Source organism: Octopus bimaculoides, chromosome 8 (assembly GCF_046866305.1).
Source record: "Octopus bimaculoides isolate indiv1 chromosome 8, ASM4686630v1, whole genome shotgun sequence".
Taxonomy (NCBI): domain Eukaryota; kingdom Metazoa; phylum Mollusca; class Cephalopoda; order Octopoda; family Octopodidae; genus Octopus; species Octopus bimaculoides.
The window spans coordinates 55,547,015-55,569,509 of record NC_142935.1 but is presented as its reverse complement, the minus strand read 5'-3'; the positions used below and the strand labels follow the sequence as shown (position 1 = coordinate 55,569,509).

Genomic DNA, 22,495 nt, shown 5'->3' with positions numbered 1-22,495 from the left:
CCCATACATCAGGTACATACGCCAGACAGCAAACTAATTGAGTTGAACAAAACAAAAACAGGGGGGGGGGGTGGCAATAACAAAACATTAGAAGTGTAGAATGAATCAAGCCAGGTGAGTGACTCATAGAGCAATCTAGTAATCCCTCACTAGTTACTCATTAGCTAATATAGACTGATAAAGTATATATAATAAATTAATCAATAAACATAAGCCCCCTTTTGTTATACTGCAGCCAGCCCCTGCCATGACCACCATGAACATCACCATTGTTACCATTATCTGGGATCGTTACAGAACTCACACACTCAATGAATCTTTTTTTTTTTATCATGTTTGTGTGGGTGTATGTGTGTTTCATCATTTCCTAAGTTTCTAACCTCTTTCTTTTTCTTTACTCTCTTTTACTTGTTTCAGTCATTTGACTGTGGCCATGCTGGGGCAGCGCCTTTAGTCAAGCAAATCGACCCCAGGACTTATTCTATCGGTCTCTTTTTGCCAAACCGCTAAGTTATGGGGACGTAAACACACCACCATCTGTTGTCAAGCGAAGTTGGGGGGGGGACAAACATATACACACACACACACACATATATATATATATATATATATATATATATACACGACGGGCTTCTTTCAGTTTCCGCCTACAAAATCCACTCACAAGGCTTTGGTTGGCCCAAGGCTATAGTCGAAGACACTTGCCCAAGGTGCCACGCAGTGGGACTGAACCCGAAACCATGTGGTTGGTAAGCAAGTTACTTACCACACAGCCACACCTGCGCCTAATAATACTCATTAATAAAGTTAAGGAACACAAACCAATCAAGAAAGAAGACAAGAAGAGAAGATGGTGTTAATGCTCAGTTACATGTACATGTACTTACTTATACGCATATGGTACCAGGTTATGAACACCCAGCTTAAGACTGTCAATGCTTACAGAAAAACAATTTTTCTAAAGCCTATCAATTACACTGACAGCAAAACCCATGACACACACCCATCTCCCCAGTGACACACTGTGAGTGTTTAGGAGAGACAAAATGGACTTTCCAACAACAACAACAAAAGGTTTTTCTGCAACATCCATGCTATTAAAAAGCTTATGCATAAGTATTTTCCAATAAGCAATCTATAATGTATGTATGAGAGCGAGAGAGAGTTGAGAACAGTAAAATTAATTACTGAGTCTTCTGATGAGCATAACATTTCACCACATATTCAATAAAAAAATTTTATTCCACACATTTATGATACTACAGATCATAATTATATTTATATAAAAAGTGATGGCACCCAATTATGATTCATTTGAAACAACTGCAAAGCTAAAACAATAATGTCATTTTATTTGTTTATTTCTATTCCATGTAAATACACTCCTTATGCCTACTTGAATTTGCCTTTCTTTTTTACTTATATATACACAGTTATCCGTTTTAGCAAAATATGATGAGGCTCTAAAACAATATCATTTAGATACCATGCTCCAACGCCCAATCTGTACCAAGCCCTCCCCAAAACACATCCTCATAATAACCAGCTCTCCTTCAGTCTTCTAACTATTTCCTCAGTTGCTGTAATTATATGAGAACTTACGTGCGGAACTGCACGTAAAATCATCCTTATTTTGTGCTTTCCCTTATCTTGGAACCACTTTGCTTGTCGTCCGTTTTGTATTTTCAACATCATCCATACCACTTTATTTTCCGCTGAACACCCTCTCCTATCTGCCATTGATGCCTCACTCCCTTTACGTCACTCACTATATCTACACTTACAAACCTGTCCCTCTCACTGTGCATCCCTCTTTTCTTTCCACACTCTCTCTATCTCTCATCCATCTACAGTTTTGTTATACTATTGCTCTCCACCTCTCCCTATTTTAAATACTGCCATCTCACATCTCTTCCTTGACCCACTCCTATCTTTCTCTACCTCCCCCGACTCAAACTGAGATTCACCATAGACCATACATCCATCCATACCCAGCATTTACTTCTATCATCATCACTGACCAAACTCTCACTCTCTTTTTCACACATTGACCCATCCAGTCATTCTCAATTCCGTAACCCTATTCTCTCTTTATCCACCTTCTTATACCTTGAGCATATGCCCTGACACCTCATTTCCACAACCCTTTCTCTTTTTCCAGCTCAGGTAGCTGTGTACCTCCACTACAACAAGACATATGTTCCAGTCCTTCAACCATTTATTAACATCTCAACACCTGGTACAAAGACATAATCCTCAATACTGTATCTCCACTCAGTCCAAGAAGTGTTGTCTTGCAAGTTACTTGGTGACCTCACTGGTACCAGTACCATGAAAAAAAGCACCTAGTACGCTCTGTAAAGTATTTGACATTAGGAAGAACATCCAGCAGTAGATACAATGCTAAAACAGACATTGAGGCTTGATGCAGTCCCCCAGCTTATTGGATACTGTCAAACTATCCAACCAACGACAATATGAAACATGGATGCTAAATGATAACACACACATTGATATAAAATACAGGCACAAACATGGTTATGTGGTTAAGAAGCTTGCTTTCCAACCATGTGGTTCTGGATTCAATCCCACTATATGGCACCTTGGGCAAGTGTCTTCTAATATAGCAGTGGGTCGACCAACACCTTGTTATATTTAGATATCTAGCGTGGAAACAATACAGATCGCTCAGACACACATACACACAAATCAACCAGCCCAAAACAAATGTGGTGAACTGGCCTGTTAGAAATAGCAGCCAAAATTCACAGCTTTGTGCCTCCAAAAAGAGGAAGGATGACTGAAAACGGACTTGGTGATCATGTCTGGAAGACGTTTGACTAGACAGGTCTGCTTGATCAAGGCTAACCCAAGACTTAATAATACCAACAACAACAACATACCACACCACTAATAAATACTTTTTCAGAAAGACATGACCGTAACAACTTCTATTTCCACTCACAGGCCAGTTTCCAAAATCAATAGAACTAATCATTCATGGGCAGAGGTTACTGATTGTAAAAGACCTAATCATCAGAAAATAGAAATAATTGATGTTTGGTCAAGTAGTACATGGTATGTAGTTACAGTCTACCAGGGAGTTAATATGATTGTATAGTAATGCAGTGTGGCGACCTTGAAATAGGAAAATCTAAAACACTAAACACTGATCTGATATCTTCAAAGATTTTCTAGTACTCTTCAGGCATCATTTTTATTTTTTTACTTGTTTCAGTCATTTGACTGCAGCCATGCTGGAGCACTGCCTTAAAGGGGTTTTTAGTCAAAGAAATCAACCCCAGGACTTATTCTTTGTAAACTTAGCACATATTATATCTGTCTCTTTCACCAAACCACTAAGTTATGGGAGATGTAAACACACCAGCACCAATTGTCAAGCAGTGATGAGTCAACAAACACAGACATAAAGACACATACACATAAATATATACATAAACATATATTATGAGCTTCTTTCAGTTTCCGTCTACCAAATCTACTCACAAGGCTTTAGTTTGCCCAGGGCTGTAGAAGACACTTGCCTAAGGTGTCACACAGTGGGACTGAACCCAGAACCATGTGGTTGGGAAACAAGCTTCTTACCACACAGCCACACCTGTGCCGATGTATTATTTTTCTAAATGCAGGCATGGCTGTATGGCTGGGAAGCTTGTTTCGCAAACACCTGGCTTCAGGTTCAGTTTCACTGCATGGTACCTTGAGCAAGTTCATCTATAGCTCCAAACTGACCAACATCTTGTGAATGAATTCAGTAGATGAACTGCCAATCATGGTGGAACACTGCTTTCAAGAGTTTTAACAAATTATATTGGCCTCGGCAATTTATCAGTTACTTATTTTTATATATATATATATTAGACACATTTATGTAAAGACTCCACCAGATTTAAAATACCCAGAACACTCCATATATCATGGTGATACCCCTATGACTCAATAAGGACAGAGTACCATCATCACTATTATATCATATATTCATATAAATCCAGCTAACTGGTTTATGCAGCATACTCTCTCTTTTACTCTTTTACCGGTTTGTCATTTGACTGTGGCCATGCTAGAGCACCGCCTTTAGTTGAGCAAATCAACCCCAGGACTTATTCTTTAGAAACCTAGTACTTATTCTATCAGTCTCTTTTGCCGAACTGCTAAATGAAACTTAATTTAATTTTAGTTTTTAATAAATTGAATTTAATTGAGTTTTTACCTATAAATTTGGATTTTTATCCCGAATATTATTATTATATATATATATATATATATATATATATAACTGAGAATGTGTGTGTGTCTGTCTGTGTGCATCACTAAAACTCGAGGACTACCCAACAGATTTCATTCAAATTTTACACATGCCTTATGTAGGGTCCATGCAGTGTCATGGGTCAAAAAAATTTTCAACTTCTTGCCTAATGCTAGCCCAGAGCAATCTCATACATCATTTCTGTATTGTGTCAAAAGTGAACCAATAACATCTCTATTCATACTTCCATTATTATATGGTTTCAATTTCAATTACTTTCATTATGTATACGTTTGTGTATATATATATATATATATATATATATATATATATATATATATATATATAAACAAACAATAATTGAGTATATGCATATATACGTACAGGTATGTGCATACCGACATCCACCTGTATGTATAGGTGCATATCTGGGTACAGGACATTGCAAACAAAATGTAGACGAGAAAACACACAAGCCACATAGAGAACATTCTTCTTCATCAGCTACCCCCGTTTTAACACCGGCGTTTCAAAGAGCTGGGTAGGATGCATCGTTAAAACGGCTCTTCCCATGGACCGCAAATTAAATTTGTATACACAAATTAAACCTTGCCATGGAGGAATGTAGTGGCAGACAAAAAACAAGACAGGAAAACAAACAGAAAAGGCTTTATGGCCAGACGGGAAAAATTATGTGTGTATGAACGCTGTGAGGCACGAACTTGAAAGTAGGGACGAAGTGAGTTCGCGTGTTTGCTCGGCGAAAGCCAAGGAAGAAAAGGATTATTAACCGGAAGCATGTGACCATGCCGGTGTAAGGGGAAGAGAGAGAGAGAGTGGTAGAGGGAGAAACAAAGGGAGGAAGTAGAAGAATAGGTGAGCAACGAGAGGAAAAGAGAAAGAGAGGAAGTACGAGGGGGGAAAAGGAGATACATAGTAGTAACAGAGGAAAAACGAGAGGGGTAAAGCGAGATACGTAGTAGTAAAGAGGAAGAACGAGAGGGGGAAAAAATGATAGAGAAAGAAATAGAGTAGCGTCGGAAAATATAAAGTTACGATAACTACTCACAAATTGTTGACGCTGCGTTCGGTCATAAAAACAAACAGTAAATGAGTATATGCATATATACGTACAGGTATGTGCATACCGACATCCACCTGTATGTATAGGTGCATATCTGGGTACAGGACATTGCAAACAAAACGTAGACGAGAATATACACACACACACATGTAAATGTATGTGTGCATAAATATGTCTCTATGGAAGAAGTGTATGTATAACACTAACCTTGCCTTACAAAGAAAAAAAATGTTATGAGTACCAAATATTGGACTTGAGAAGGGAACCAGGTCAGTTAGCAACCTCCATTATCACCACCACTGTGACACATAGTAAGCTTTTCTTGTGGTGGAGGTTGCAGATCTGATAGAGGATAACTGACTGTAAGTAGCTGGTCAATCATTTATGGCTGGATAGGTGCCCAGCCATATCTCTATGGAAAGAGAGAGAGAGAAACAAGGAGTAAAACTGGTGTAGATGCAAAAGAGAGAGTGAAGAAAGGTATAAAAAAAGAGAGATAGTTATCTATCCTGTTTGTGAGGTGTCAGGATAATGGAAATAATAAGAGGTGTTAAATTTAATGCATCATGTTTGGATGAATCTCAATGTTCTGAGTTCAAATTTGATTAGACAGATAAATAAACAGGCAAAGAGACAAGTAGATAGATAAATACATAGATGGACATACAGACAAGCAAGCAGAGGACAAGATAAAAAAAAAGAAGCAAAGAAAGAGGAATGAATGAATGAATGGAGGGATGGATGGACAGACAGGCATGGCCTTTTGGTTAAAAAGCTTGATTTGAAACTGTGTGCTTCTGGGTTCAGTTCCACTGTGCAGCACATTGGGTAAGTATCATCTACTATGGCCCCAGGTTGATTAATGTCTTGTGAGTGAATATGGTAGATGGGAACTGTATAGGAGCCCATCAGACGTGTGTGTATATATACATATGTATGTGTGTGTGTGTGTCTTTGTGCTTGTGTTTTCCCCCCTCTCCCCACCACTTAAAAACCAGTGAGATCTTTTCTGCTTGGCTGCACTTTTTGAAATTATAAAATTAAGAGAAAATTTTCAAATTTGATGTATTGATGTAATTTTTCAAGCTGAATCTCAGGGCCTAATTCACTTGTTTTAAAAAAGTTACAGAGGTTTAAATTTTGATCATTTTTACCCAGTCAGAAAACAGGATTTGGAAGCTGTCATTTTGTGTGCAACTACAATCATAAGATGGTAGAACAATAATGCCGACATTGCGACAATAGCATGTGTTTTAAGCATTTAATAAGTGAAAAATTACCAAAAAAAAAAAATTACAAAATTACAAAAAAAATGGAAAAAATTATGAAAAAAATATGTAAAAACAACACATATTTTGTAGTTTTACTCATTCAATATGCATTTAATGTGACAAAAAGAGTTAACACATTTAGTAGTTTTAAGAGCAGAAAAAGATGGGTACAAGCATGAAAACACAGTATAAAATGTCAGTTTGTAAACACATGTAGTTTTTCGTAAATGCTTCTCCAATGCTTGGCTTGTTACTATGGAAAAGGTACCTATATGTCTGTGGCTTTCAATTGACTAAAATTACCCAAAATTTGCAAACTTAGAAAGCTTATTGTTTATTTATTGATTTATGGCAAAAATGAATTTCATGTCAATAATGAGCATACAAAACTACACCAAATTTGAAATCAATTAGAACAAAATTAAAGAAACTGAAAAGTGGCAGCCAAACAGAAAAGACCCAACTGGTGCTGTAGCTTAGCAGTTTGACCAAAAAGATCACTATGGTAAATACCTTACTTTCAAAAAAAGTAAGCACGGAGGTTGATTAGTGCCCCAGCATGGCCACAGTCCAATGACTGTAAAAGATAAAAGGATACTGTTGTCATATGTCATTATCATCATCACACAGTTTCTAAAATATTTGTAAATTGGAGATGTAACAGCTTAGCAATGGCATGTGTATTTTTGTTTTAATGCAGGGAGAGGAAAGGGGTCAATTGACTAGTAATGTAAAACTTAGCAAGAATATAAGTGGGTCGGTTAGTTTACTCAAGTAACAACACTGTTATGTGAAGTACATTATTCTGATAACAATAAAAAAGTTACCAAGTCATACCATTAGTAACCAAGGATTGAAGGGGAACATTATTAGATGCCAGCAAGGACAATGGAGGGACCAAACAGCCCTATCAAAAAAACGCTCTAATCAGATAAGGGTTGCTTGAGCTGCAAGAAAGAGCTGCCAAATCTCTTCCAGATCACACAAAATTATCTTTAAAGCCAAGGACACAAAATCTATTTCACATGTGTACTTCATGTTTACTGCTCCTACATATCTACCAGAAACAAAGGCTATTTTCTCTGCTAATCCTCAGTGATTTCCAGTACACCTTTTGAGTGTCCCACCAAAATTTATGGCCTACCATCTATTATATAAGTAACTATTGTTAGAAGTGGTGATTTACAAGATTTAGTCAAAATGATTTACAAGATTTAGTCAAATCTCTATGTTCTGAGTTCAAAACTCACAAAAGAGGATTTGTACCTCATTTTGATGCCTGGTCTCAAGAGAACCTGATTGAGCAGATCTATAATGAAGTTGTGTGTGATTATCTCATCTTTATTTAAAGAAGAATAAATATATTCAGGATAATATATTGCTGAATACACATATCTTCTTTCCTTTTTAAGATGGCAGGATGTGGTGCGATGAGAGAGAGAGAGAGAAAGAGAGAGAGAGAGAGAGAGAGAGAGATAGAGAGAGAAAGAGAGAGAGAAAATTAGCTACTGTTTCTAGCAGACTGAGTGATCATGTAGAGCTTTTTTCATCGTTTCCTCAATAATGTACAAGTGTGGAAACATCCACTACAACTGTCCATTAAATTGTATGGTCTTGTACTTAAGCCACAGTTTATATTCATAAGAGTTTATATTCAAATAAAGAATTTATTGTTAAATGGTCAGAGTAAACTGTTTTCCTTGCATTCTATGACTCATTGACCAATCAGATCTTTTAAGTAAATCAACAACATATGTGGTTGATGATTAGAATCTCTCCACAAAAACAATCCTAAGTGTTGCTTTTTTTTTTTTTCTTTCTCTCAGCTTTTTATCATGTTTTTCTACTTCCCCTTCTCCTTGTCTTCACTTTTCACTAGTCCTCTATCTCTTTCCCCTTTCACTATCTTCAGCACTCTCTCTCTCTTTTCACAGCCAAAACTACTGACCACAGCCATATAAACATACTTACCACAAACTCTATGGACAGATGGCACATTTCTACTTACTACTCTTTCTTCTCACCCCACTCACAGCAGTCCTACCTTCATCCATCTAACATACAAGCCTCCCACACAGTAACAGACAGATTGTAAATCCAATGTCCCACCTACACTCAACATCTTCCTCCCTCCATCTCTCATTTATATCTTGAGTCTCTGTCTCACACACACCACCACAACTCATCTCTCTCTTTCCTTCCATCACCTCACACCACACATGCCCATCCCAACAATCCAACAGAAGTAAGAAAATCTTCTACCAAACACTCTTCCTCCTCTCTTTCTCCCTTCCTCTATCTACACTGAAACGTTCATACACCAATGGGCACTTGGTAAATCCTGTGTCAGATTTAAAACTATTTCTAACAAGCACTCTACCACTGATACTTCAAAGATTTGAAAATTTGAAATTAATGCCCCTGCCTACCACTCAACACAGCTTTCTTCAATAAAATCAACCATTAAAACTCATGAACCAAAGGGGAAAGCTGAATGTGGTTGCTCCAGCTGATGGAAATAGTAGCTAAATTTTATGAAAATCACATCCTGCTGTCTCAAAAAAATAATAATAAATAAATAAATAAAGATAGATGAATTTGCAGAAAAAGAAAATAGTTATGGCTTGAATTGAACTGTTTTGACAATAGTCTGCTCAATGAAGGGATCTAGTTCAAAACGGGGGCACCAGTTTTCATTAATGTTTTATGTAGTGTTTTTGGTACTGAAAGACTTTCAAACTTCGTATACTTATCTATTTTGTGTTATAGAACAGAAAAAAATTTTTGTATTCAAATTTATTTCAGATAAAAAATTGTCTTATTTCGATAATTTCAACCAATCACTGACAAGTATTCAGCTGTTTATACTTACTCCTTTGGCAGTTTAAGCGGTGTAAAGCGTATTTAATCTCCATTACTTCTGACATTTTGCAGAGAGGCAGCACACGTGTGTTCGTTTTCCCTAACCGACTTGCTCCTTCCCTCAAAAACCAGGCCTTGTGCCTATAATAGAAAGGTTTATTAGCTACTGCCAATATGCTTCAGCCATTTTTTGACAAGGAAATAATAATTTTATCACCGCCAGAATCGTTTGAGAATCGTTTGTTTACGTAGTCAGCACTTAATGTATTCAGCTGAATGGACGTCAGTCATTGGTTGAAATTATAGAAATACGACAACTTTAACATGAAATAACTTGCGATGTACGTTTTTTGTTAAGAAGACTAAGAGAAAAAGATGTTTTATATGACACATTCTACCAGTGTCCCAAGTTTCAAAGTGTTTCGTTAAGAAAATACTGGTGCCCCCGTTTTGAACTAGATCCCAATGAAGTTTAACAGCAACAACCATTAATTCTAAGAGCTAATCTCTGCTGTTAGAAATAGCAGAGAAATTTCCCCTCAACTCACATTTCCATTTTCAAAAAAAATGAACAAAAGAAAGGACTGCATATGTCCTAGATACATCATATCTGAATGAAAAACAAAATCGTTCCAGTTGTAATACTATGATTATAGGTTTGTTCAAAAAAGAGCTGACCTAGGGTTAAACAATAACCATTAACTGCAAAAGATGAAATAGGTCTACTTACATCTCTAATGCTTTCCCTAAACACATGAAGACCACACTGTATGCCTGTCTCCAGCTCTGTAAATAAAACATTTTATAATTATTTTTATGATCTATAATATTATACTGCTATAGTCTATATTAATGAACATGTTTAACAATGGAATGAAATCAAAGACAATCTGCCATAGAAACAACATTTATATTCTTTATATTATTCATAAGATGATTAATAAATTTTAAATTGTGATTATGTTACCCATAGAGTGTGTGTGTGTGTGTGCGCGCGCGCGCGCCTGCATGTGTGTGTGTGTGCGCGCGCGCGCCTGCATGTGTGTGTGTGTGTGTGTGTGTGTGTGTGCGTGCGTGCGTGTGTGCGTGTGTAAAAAAAAACCCTATCTAAATGGTTGAGTACTGTACTTTTACTGGAATCACAGATTCAAGTTCAGCCAAATGTATTTCCCTCTGATATGACAATAATGCTGGAAGTACAGTATATTAAAATAGGTTTGTTCAAAAAAGAGCTGACCTAGGGTTAAACAATAACCATTAACTGCAAAAGATGAAATAGGTCTACTTACATCTCTAATGCTTTCCCTAAACACATGAAGACCACACTGTATGCCTGTCTCCAGCTCTGTAAATAAAACATTTTATAATTATTTTTATGATCTATAATATTATACTGCTATAGTCTATATTAATGAACATGTTTAACAATGGAATGAAATCAAAGACAATCTGCCATAGAAACAACATTTATATTCTTTATATTATTCATAAGATGATTAATAAATTTTAAATTGTGATTATGTTACCCATAGAGTGTGTGTGTGTGTGCGTGCGCGCGCCTGCATGTGTGTGTGTGTGTGTGTGTGTGTGTGTGTGTGTGTGTGTGTGTGTGTGTGTGTGTGTGTGTGTGTGTGTGTGTGTGTGTGTGCGTGCGTGCGTGCGTGCGTGCGTAAAAAAAAACCCTATCTAAATGGTTGAGTACTGTACTTTTACTGGAATCACAGATTCAAGTTCAGCCGAATGTATTTCCCTCTGATATGACAATAATGCTGGAAGTACAGTATATTAAAATTTCTTAAGGTTTAGATCTTGTTAAATTTCTTCCAACCACTTCAAGAATTTCAAATTTACAGGGGTTTTTTTTTTCTACATTGATATAGCTCAGTTATTATTAATTCCTAGAAGAAAAAGAAGTTAATGCAATTTTCATCATCAGTATGCAAGATTATATTTTTTGAAAATAATCTGGTGGAAAGTTGAAATATTTCAAGTGGATAAAAGAAAATTTAACAAGATCCCTAAAGCTTTACCACCATGGTCATGCAAGAGCAAAATAATATATATTACAGACAGACTGGCTTTGATTTTATTCTATAAGTAATTGTTTTCTTAGAAGGGAAATAATATGCACAGCAGTGAAGTAAAACTGGCTTCAACAAGGAACTGAACCCATTTGCTGAATCAACCCCATTATAATATAAATTCGCCTGGAGTGCTAGTAAGATTTGTAAGGGTCAGTGCTTAGATCTGGTTTGATGGTGTTAAGTAGATGAAATAATTCTTACTTGTGAAAAACATATCAGACTACCACAGATAATATTCCCCAATACCCAATTCCTGATATGTAGGTGAACTGAGGCAATATAGAGTAGAATGTTTCCTTCAGAAACCCCAAAAAGTACCCACAGTGATTGGAGTTTATAACTGATGAAAAAAAAAAAATGTATTCTATTTGGCCATTCTATCTCTTCTTATCCTTATTTAAGTGGTTACAACTTAGGATTGTTTCACCATGTAGTACCAGGTATCTCTGACCCCATCACTTTTGTGTTGTGTGTCTCTGCCAATAAATATCAATGTAACTGAATAGCCTTCATCCATTATTAGGGTGCAGGCACTAGTATCGCAGTGGTGGGGTCTGCCCCAGGCAGCACTTTTAAAGGGGCACCACTTTTAGGTCTGCTGTAGGCAATATGTGTTTTTTGTGGGGTCCAGGGACGGCAAACAGAAGAGCCACCCCAGGCAGCACACACTCTAGCTATGCTAGTGGGTGCAGGAGCCCCCAAATATAACATCTAATGTGCCTTGTGTGCAGCATGATAGCAGTGGCCAGCAAAACATACTCTGCATTGAGTAACAATAATAGTGTGGTAAGTAGCTTGCTTACCAACGACATGGTTCCGGGTTCAGTCCCACTGCGTGGCACTTTGGGCAAGTGTCTTCTACTATAGCCTCAGGCCGACCAAAGCCTTGTGAGTGGATTTGGTAGACGGAAACTGAAGCCCATCGTGTATATGTATATATATATATATATATGTATGTATCTGTGTTTGTCCTCCCCCCCCCCACCATCGCTTGATAACCAATGCTGGTGTGTTTACGTAACTTAGCGGTTCAGCAAAAGAGATCGATAGAATAAGTACTAGGCTTACAAAGAATAAGTCCTGGGGGCGATTTGCTCGACTAAAGGCGGTGCTCCAGCATGGCCACAATCACATGATTGAAACAAATAAAAGAATAAAAGAATAGGTGGACAGTGTCAGTAAATCTCTTTGGTCTTGTGTTCATGTCAGGAGATGTTTTGAGCCTTTATGAGAAGCCTGGAGTACATTCCTCCAACATGATTTGAAGCTCCTACATAGACCAGATTTCAGCTCTATGGAAACGAATTCTCTCAACATGTGCCCTAAAGAAAAGCAGCTCTGCTCACTTGAAAATATTGGACTACCAGTTATTTTTGTCTCTGAAACTCTTTAGAAACTACGAACTTGTTCTGTTATGATGATGATGATGACAAAATTGCACAAATGAAATAAAAAATGCTTTACACAACCGAGAATGATTTAGGAAAATATTGATTTTATACATCAGAAAGCTAACAAACAACTATGAGGTCAACATGAAACTGATCATTTATTTTTTTACAGACTTCACAGCCATCCATCTTTCAATTGATTAGTCTGACTTAAAAGTAACTGATCCTTAACAAGTCATCTACTGGAACAAAAATATCAGCTGTGTCTGAATCTATAATACTGCATTAACATTCTAATAAGTTCCGTTTGAAAGTGAGACTTGCAATTTTGTATGTAGTGTGATGAGTTTATGAAACATGATCTTGGCAAAATAACAAATTCAATGCATAATTTTGTCATAATTGACCACTTCATTAAGGTGATTATCTAGACTCTGCTCTGAATACATATCGACAAAATAATTTTGTGAAAAAAGCACCAAACTGACCTGGAATTGGAAGGGAAAATTGAGAGGGAGGGGAGAGACTAGGAAACAAGGTAGGGTTTATTATCAATTTTATTTTATTTAAATTTTTGCTTTAAAATCTTCAGATCTTCAAATGTTACTTATATTTCATCTCTCTGCAGTAATAAATAATTTTAAAGCACTCCACTGTTTTATACTAAGCAATCGACTTGTAAAGTAGATGCCTCATCTTCTACAAGTTGCTTTACACAAACATGAACCCACATAAAACAGAAGATTCTAAAATATGACTAATTTACATTAAAACCAAAATAACCATGTATGAGAAAGAGAGAGAGAGAGAAAGAGAAAGAGAGAGAGAGAGAGAGACAAAGAAAAGAAAAAGAATAAACATGGAGGAAGCTAATTAGTTTATTTTTTTTCCATTTGACTATTTTATTTCTATTTTAACATTTATAAAATTATAAACATTAGCATAATTGTTTTTTATAAACAACAATTTGAGAATGGAAACTGCAACAGTCCCAATAGTGGATCAGTTGCTCTTTTACATATCAAATTGGTGTTCATGTCCTCTAATATCATTTTACATTGAAAATCATTGCAATTCAATTCATTTTTTAATTTATGAAATGATTAAATTATAATTATATTAGAATCTGTTGTGAAAATGTTTTTTTATAAATAGAGTGAGAAGAGTTTCAGACAATTCACATGTCTTGACTTTGTTTCTTCGTAGCTTTTAGAAAAATGGGTATTTTTTAATGAAATTTTCTACAAATGCATTTTAGGTGTAGATTAAAATTATACTGGAATTTAATCGTGAAAAAGAAATGTTGGGTGTGGATATTTCCCACACCTAGACTTTGTTTCCTCATACATTTTGATATTGAAAAAAAATTCTGTAAAAAGCAATCAGTACACTTTAAAGTAGTTGGCATTAGGAAATTGTTTAAAATGGTGTCTATTTAAACTAAAATGCTCCCTCATAATTTTATTAAAAGCCATCTTATACCAAATTAATTTTTAAATCACTTAAAAGACATGGGTTATGTACTTCATGAGAAATATGGTTGCAAAAGGGTTAAAACTCCTAAGAAATAGTTCACCTTTCTTCCCTGGGTGCAGGAATTAAACACAGCACAGGTGACATAGAAATTCACTCATTTAACTAATTTGTATGGCACACACAAATAAAATCAAACCACTTTTAATTACCTAAAGGTATAAGCCATAACTAAAAGATAAGGTCAAAGTTCATTCAGATCCTGGAGCACAATTTCACCTCAAATTGAAATTATGGGTCAGTGAATCAGCTGAGTCCCAAATGCTATTAAGTTTGTTTCCAAAAGGTTATAAGTTAAAATGAAGAAGAGAGAGAGAGAGAGAGAGAGAGAGAGAGAGAGAGAGAGAGAGTAGGGATTGTTGTTTGACAGAAGATAGTACTTTAATTAGATAATTATCCTGAAGCAAATATTGCCAAAACAACAATTCACCTATGTGACATTTAAATTTAAATAGGTTGCAATACTTCTTTGCACACACACATGTAAAAAAAAGTGAGGGTGTATATATATATATATATATATATATATATATATATATATATATATATATATATATATATAATCTTCAAACTGAACTAAATTTTCTTTATCCACCAGTGTTACCTGAGTGCACATCAGAATGGATACAAAGCCAACACTAGTACATATATTCTAAAGTTAAGCTTTAAATCTTTTAATTTGCTCTACAGCAGAAAGGAATAAAACTCAGTCATAACAAAAATGCGCTATGGGAAAGAATTACTCGTCACATGATTGATTCAACCAGAAAAGAGAATTAAAATTCTCTCGACAACCTTATAGAAATGACCTAATTTTTAGGAAATTATACAGTAATTATTATTACTTCAATTGGGTGGTGAATAAATAGAGACAAAACAGAGTAGAGAAAACTATTTAATCTTGCTGGGGACAAGATAACCTTTCTATGGTTAGAAGTAAAATAAAATGAATCCAGTACATTCAGTAAAGTAGTTTGCATTAGAAAAGGAATTCATGTCAACATATAGGACATATGAGTAAGATATGGTTCCTGACCTGTCTAGAAAGGCAATAATTCCAAGAAAGAACTAATGCACACTGTAAAAATTCAACTAACCTGTGTTAATATGAAAAAGTAGATGTAAAAATTATTGTTATTATTGTTGCTGTTGTTGTCATGGTTTAGTATGTCTATGGTCAAGCACATCTAAGCATGAACAGCACCTCTTTTATTTTTCAGATATAATATGATAGGTGCAGGAAAGAGTGTGCAATTGAGAGGTTTGTTTCCTAACTATGTGGCTTTGGGGTTCAATACCACTGTGTGGTACCTTGGGCAAGTGTTTTCTACCATAACCCAAGGATGACCAAAGCTTTGTGAGTGAATTTAGTAGACAGAAACTGAGAGAAGTCATGTGTGTATGTGAGAGAGAGAGAGAGAGAGAGAGAGAGAGAGAGAGAGAGAGAGAGAGAAAGAGAGAGAGAGAGAGTGTGTGTGTGTGTGTGTGTGTGTGTGTGTGTGTGTGTGTGTGTGTGTGTGTGTGTGTGTGTGTGTGTGTGTGTGTGTGTGTGTGTGTGTGTGTGTGTGTGTGTGTGTGTGTGTGTGTGTGTGTGTGTGTGTGTGTGTGTGTGTGTGTGTGTGTGTGTGTGTGTGTGTGTGTGTGTGTGTGTGTGTTTCTCCTTGTCTTAACAATGTGGTAGTTGTAAATGAGCATCACCATCATGCATGCAGTGTTGTTTGTTTTCAATGTCCCATGTAAACATGTTATGGGGAAATATTACCTTGCTTTAAAAAAACAAGTGAGGTTTGGTGACAAGAAGAGCATCCAGCCATAGAAACTCTTCCTTGACCCATGCAAGCACAGACATTAAAAGAAAGCGATAATGATGACAATAAATATATCTAAGGCTACATCAACCAGTGTGTCTTTCCTTACATTTCCACTTCTCTAGATATTGTTGAGATATAAGAAATGACATTGTCATTTCTCTTAGCAACAAATTGTTCAGTGGATTTGCACCTTCAAAGACAAGTGGAAGAAAAGATCCCTTACTTCAAAAATTGGTAACGGTTAGCAGCAGGAAGGGCATCTGACTTTGAGACACTACCTCAATGATATATTTTCCTAACCCATGCTAGCTTAGAAAAATGAATTTAAAAGCAAGCAACATATATATATATATATATATATATATATAGTTTTAGGGAAAATAACCAAATTTCAAGAACTCATCAATGAAAATCCACTATCACATATAGAAAAATTAATAATTAAAAGCACAATAAATGAATTATGGAAAAATTTGGATAAGTACTGTTTTTTTACTTTGCTAAAGATTTTCTACTATTTGAAAATAATATGTATTCTTGTTTTTTATATTATTCATTTGTTTTTTTATAGATTATTTTTAATAGATAACTTATTTAACACTAAATTATTTAGAAGTTATAGTTTCGTTTCAACATAATATTAGAACTTCGATTTGAATAGTGTTGATATATTTTCGATTATCTTTGATTAATAATATTTGATTAATAATTAATCTTTATAGTTTATAATATCATTAAAGGTTTTTTTAAAATTAAAACTTTGTATATATATATATATATATAAAGTTTAATCTTTTATTCTTAATTTTTTCTTTCCAAATTTTTTCATTCATAATTTTTCCATTCATAATTTTTCATTCATATTTTTATTATTACGTTTGTAGAAATAAATAATCTTGTATTTTTCTATTATTCAATTGATTTTTAATTATAATTAAATAAACGTCTTTAGCTTTAAATAGTATAGCTTTAACTATTACACCGGTTAAATATGTACTAATTTTATCTTCATTATTATTTTAAACTTAAACTTCGTTCAAATTGTATTTAAAACAATGATAATTTATGTGTTCAGGTGCAATAAAGACTGTAAACAAACAGGAAACAACTTCTATCTCATTCCAGGGTGAAAAACTAGAGGTAGTCGATAGCTTCCGCTATCTGGGCGACCAAGTTAGTAGTGGGGGTGGGTGCGCTGAAAGTGTAGCTGCTAGAATAAGAATAGCCTGGGCAAAGTTTAGAGAGCTCTTACCCCTGCTGGTGACAAAGGGACTCTCACTCAGAGTAAAAGGCAGACTGTATGATGCATGCGTACGAACAACCATGCTACATGGCAGTGAAACATGGGCTGTAACTGCTGAGGACATACGTAAGCTCGCAAGGAATGAAGCCAGTATGCTCCGTTGGATGTGTAATGTCAATGTGAATACCTGTCAGAGTGTAAGTATCTTGAGAGAAAAGCTGAACATTAGAAGCATCAGTTGTGGCGTGCAAGAGAGACGATTGCGCTGGTATGGACATGTGGTGAGAATGGATGAGGATAGCTGCGTGAAAAAGTGCCACACCCTAACAGTTGAGGGAACCCGTGGAAGAGGTAGGCCCAGGAAGACCTGGGCTGAGGTGGTGAGGCAAGACCTTCGTACATTGGGCCTCACCGAGGCGATGACTACTGACCGAGACCTTTGGAAATGTGCTGTGCGTGAGAAGACCCGGCAAGCCAAGTAAGATCGTTGCCAGTGCCCCTGGACTGGTTCTTGTGCGGGTGGCACATGAGATGCACCATTTTGAGCGTGGCCGTTGCCAGTACCGCCTGACAGGCTCCCGTAGGATTTTCGAGCGAGATCGTTGCCAGTGCCCCTGGACTGGCTTGTGCGGGTGGCACATAAAAGACACCATTTCGAGCGTGGCCGTTTTCGTGCGGGTGACACGTAAAAGCACCCACTACACTCTCTGAGTGGTTGGCGTTAGGAAGGGCATCCAGCTGTAGAAACTCTGCCAGATCAGGCTGGAGCCTGGTGTTGCCATCCGGTTTCACCAGTCCTCAGTCAAATTGTCCAACCCATGCTAGCATGGAAAGCGGACGTTAAACGATGATGATGATGATGATGAATACTAGCAGAGATACCCGGCGTTGCCCGTGTTACATGCAATTGAAAAATGAGACTTTTCTGTTATATTTTCTGTAAGGAACTGGAATACATATGATTCGAATTTCATCAAAATTGCACATGAGGGTTCTTTCCCTCTTTACACACCCTAAAAAAATTCTAATCATGAGACATGTATCCCATACTATTGATCTTTATGCGCATATTCCAAAATTTCAGTCTTCTGGAACCTGTAAAAAAGATTCTGCTCCTGCAAAATGGAGCTCATGGAGCTCTAAAATGTGGGAATGAAGGCCCCTATTGGGGGTGGGGGTGTTAATGTCAACCAGAGAAGTTGAATTGTTGGGAATGTTTTTACTTGGGTCTTATAGTATGCTTGTATATATGTGAGAGTATAGTCTCACTTTAATAGTTTCAGTATGAAATTGAAAATATTAAAGTGAAAATATTTGAAATTACAGTAGCGACATGTTATTGTTTCACTTTTGACAGGTAATACTGAAATAGTGGAATAGTTTCAGTGTTAGAGTGAAAGTATCTGACATTACAGTAGAGTGATGTTATTGTCTCATTTTGACACATAATACTGAAATAGTGGAGGAGATAAGATAGTGCTGTGGGCTCGAACTATGCAGGAAGTTTAAAATTTTTTTGGCCTAAGACTATATGTGTCGCAGTGGTAATAAAAAGACTCAAAGGAGGTCTGCAACGAAATAATTTTACTCATCACTTTGCAAGTGAATCAGTGGAGGCAAAGATGAGTCTCATTTACTTGACAATTTATGCACCACATTGCAGAAATCACAATGTAAGTATATCTGAAAGGATAGTCTTACACTGTTGTACCGTTGAATTACAAATAATGCTCATTTGTTACGTTCGGGTGACCCTATAGCTACCAATGGTACAACTGTATTCATCTTTGCTTAGGAAAAATGACTAAATTGTGGGTGTGAAGTCCCCATGAAGGGGTCTTTGTAACTTCTAAGAAGAAAAAATTTTAGAAATATTACTTTATTTGTGTGTAATCTGTATGGTTAAAATTTCATCAACATCAAAAATATATGAATTTTCATGCGGGTTATGGCCATTATGCATAGAATATAATTTCCAAATTTCTTAAAGATCCATTCAATACTTCTGACGTAGTTTTGGATAAGAAAACAAATGACTAATGTGTGTGTTTGTGTGCATATATATGTGTGTGTGTGTATGGGTGTATATATGTATAGATATCTGTATGCATTTATATATGTGTACATATTAGATGTACACCTATATATATACATCTACACATATGTATACATATACATGTATGCATATAGATCTATATCTATATATATATCTATACATATACGTGTACATATACATGTATATGTATATATATACATCTCTCTCTCTCTCTCTGTACATATATATATATATATACACACACACACCATTAAAGTGAAAGTATCTGTCATTACAGTATCGAAATGTGATTGTTTCAGTTAGTGGAATAGTTTCATTTTTAAAGTGAAAGTATTTGACATGAGTGTTTTTGTTTCACTTTTGACATGTAATACTTAAATAGTGGAGAAGATATGATGTTGCTGTCGGCTCGAACTATGCAAGAAGTTAAAAAATTTTTTTTGACTAAAACACAACCGGAACCCTAAGTAAGACATGTGTAAAATTTGAATGAAATTGGTTGTGTAGTTCTCGAGTTTTAGGGAAACACACAGACAGACAGACATTCCCATTTTTATATATATAGATACATGTTATTATAATGGAGGAAGGGATGATTATTGAATAGTTATTATTTTGATATGATATTTTTAATAATTTTTCTATCTTTATATAATAAGTATTTCATATTAATTCATTTGGTACTTATTGTTGGTTGAGATATATATATCTAATTATTATTCTACTTACGATCTGACGAGTAGCTATATTTTTGAATAGAATTTATTTTCGATAATTTCAATTGATTTTAATCGATTTAAATTTCTTTTCTATTTGAAAATTAGTTATGAAACATGTGTAATCTTTTTATTATATTTATCTTATGATATTTACTTTACTTTATATTATACTCATTTATTGTGCTTTTAATTATTAATTTTTCTATATGTGATAGTGGATTTTCCTCGATGAGTTCTTGAAACTTGGTTATTTTCCCTAAAACTATATATTTTATATATATTTTATCTATAAAGCTCAATTTAATTTTAATTTTTTATAAATTGATTTTAATTGAGTTTTTACCTGTAATTTTGGATTTTGTCCCTAATATTATTATTATATATATATATATATATATATATATATATAAACCTCTATGGCTCAACACCTATTTTGGGGGAGTTTCATCATCATCATCATCATCGTTTAACATCCGCTTTCCATGCTAGCATGGGTTGGACGATTTGACTGAGGACTGGTGAAACCGGATGGCAACACCAGGCTCCAATCTAATTTGGCAGAGTTTCTACAGCTGGATGCCCTTCCTAACGCCAACCAGTCCGAGAGTGTAGTGGGTGCTTTTACGTGTCACCTGCACGAGGGCCAGTCAGGCGGTACTGGCAATGGCCACGCTCAAAATTGTGTCTTTTATGTGCCACCCACACAAGAGCCAGTCCAGGGGCACTGGCAACGATCTCGCTCGAAAATCCTATGAAGGCCAGTCAGGCGGCACTGGCAACGGCCACTCACAAAAATGGTGCATCCCATGTGCCACCCATCTCACTTGGCTTGCCGGGTCTTCTCACGCACAGCACATTTCCAAAGGTCTCGGTCAGTAGTCATCGCCTTGGTGAGGCCCAATGTTCGAAGGTCTTGCCTTACCACCTCAGCCCAGGTCTTCCTGGGCCTACCTCTTCCATGGGCTCCCTCAACTGTTAGGGTGTGGCACTTTTTCACGCAGCTATCCTCATCCATTCTCACCACATGTCCATACCAGCGCAATCGTCTCTCTTGCACACCACAACTGATGCTTCTTATGTTCAGAGAGAAAAGCTGAACATGGTGAGAATGGATGAGGATAGCTGCGTGAAAAAGTGCCACACCCTAACAGTTGAGGGAACCTGTGGAAGAGGTAGGCCCAGGAAGACCTGGGCTGAGGTGGTAAGGCAAGACCTTCGAACATTGGGCCTCACCGAGGCGATGACTACTGACCGAGACCTTTGGAAATGTGCTGTGCGTGAGAAGACCCAGCAAGCCAAGTGAGATCGATGCCAGTGCCCCTATAAAATAAAAATCATTAAGATTCAACAACAGTCACTCATGTAATTTCTTTGTTTTTAATCAGAGAGCCAAAAGAAATATCTATATGAGAAATGTTCATTTTATATTTATGTATTTGTTTTACAAGATCCCTGATGTGAAATCGTGTGTTGAAACAGATATTGTCATATTTCAGGATGGTCTTTTGTTGGTTTTTTTTTTGTTTTTTTAGTCAAATAAACACATGCACTATATACTCATTCTTTACTTCAGATTTATTTTTGTACAAAATATATTGTCCCTTGTCTGAAAATCTTTCGTCACACATCCCGTCACTTCTTCACACATCTCTACTCCTGTTCTGTTTAGTCCAATGGACTCAAACAGAACAAGAGGAAACACATGGGATGGAGAGTCGCTGAAGAGGTGACAGGACGTGTGACAAAAGGTTTTCAGACAAGGGACAATAAAATAAGAACAATGATAAATCTGAAGTGAAGAACGAGTATGTGATTATTTGGCTAAAACCAAAAACAAAAAAAGAAAAATGACCATCCCAAAATAAAACAATGTTCATTTTACAATTTATTAAAAAACTGAGAAGAGGTGTAAAAGTCAACCAAAACAAGCAGAACATAATACTTATTTTAATGACACTCAAAGCCAAACATGGCAGCATCTGAATTTTATAGTCTATAGTCCAGCATTCTATTCCTCTGCCTGGATCAACTGTCTAAAATTTATTGCAACAATGTTAATGATCACAGAAGCTTTATATTAATGGGCCATTCACTTCTTTTCCATAGCAAAGGAAATGATTTCCTGCCATTCTTCTTAGGGAAAATATAAGTATCCAATGAAAAGCAAAACCATA

General features: G+C 36.0%; 1 protein-coding gene across 17 annotated transcripts in view; it reads right to left on the bottom strand.

The window, feature by feature from the left end:
* Positions 1-22,495, bottom strand: part of LOC106877252 (uncharacterized) — a 163,959-nt gene that overhangs the window by 98,178 nt on the left and 43,286 nt on the right. For 9 of the 17 annotated variants that reach the window (XM_089356486.1, XM_089356490.1, XM_089356485.1 and 6 more), the window contains exons 2-3: positions 10,774-10,829; positions 10,215-10,270 (exon numbers count right to left, since the gene is read on the bottom strand). The gene's annotated coding sequence lies outside the window, so the exon portion shown is untranslated. Of the gene's footprint in view, positions 1-7,140; positions 7,200-9,494; positions 9,626-10,214; positions 10,271-10,773; positions 10,830-22,495 lie in introns of all 17 variants that reach the window. The other 8 variants (XM_089356492.1, XM_089356488.1, XM_089356499.1 and 5 more) reach the window with 3 other exon arrangements.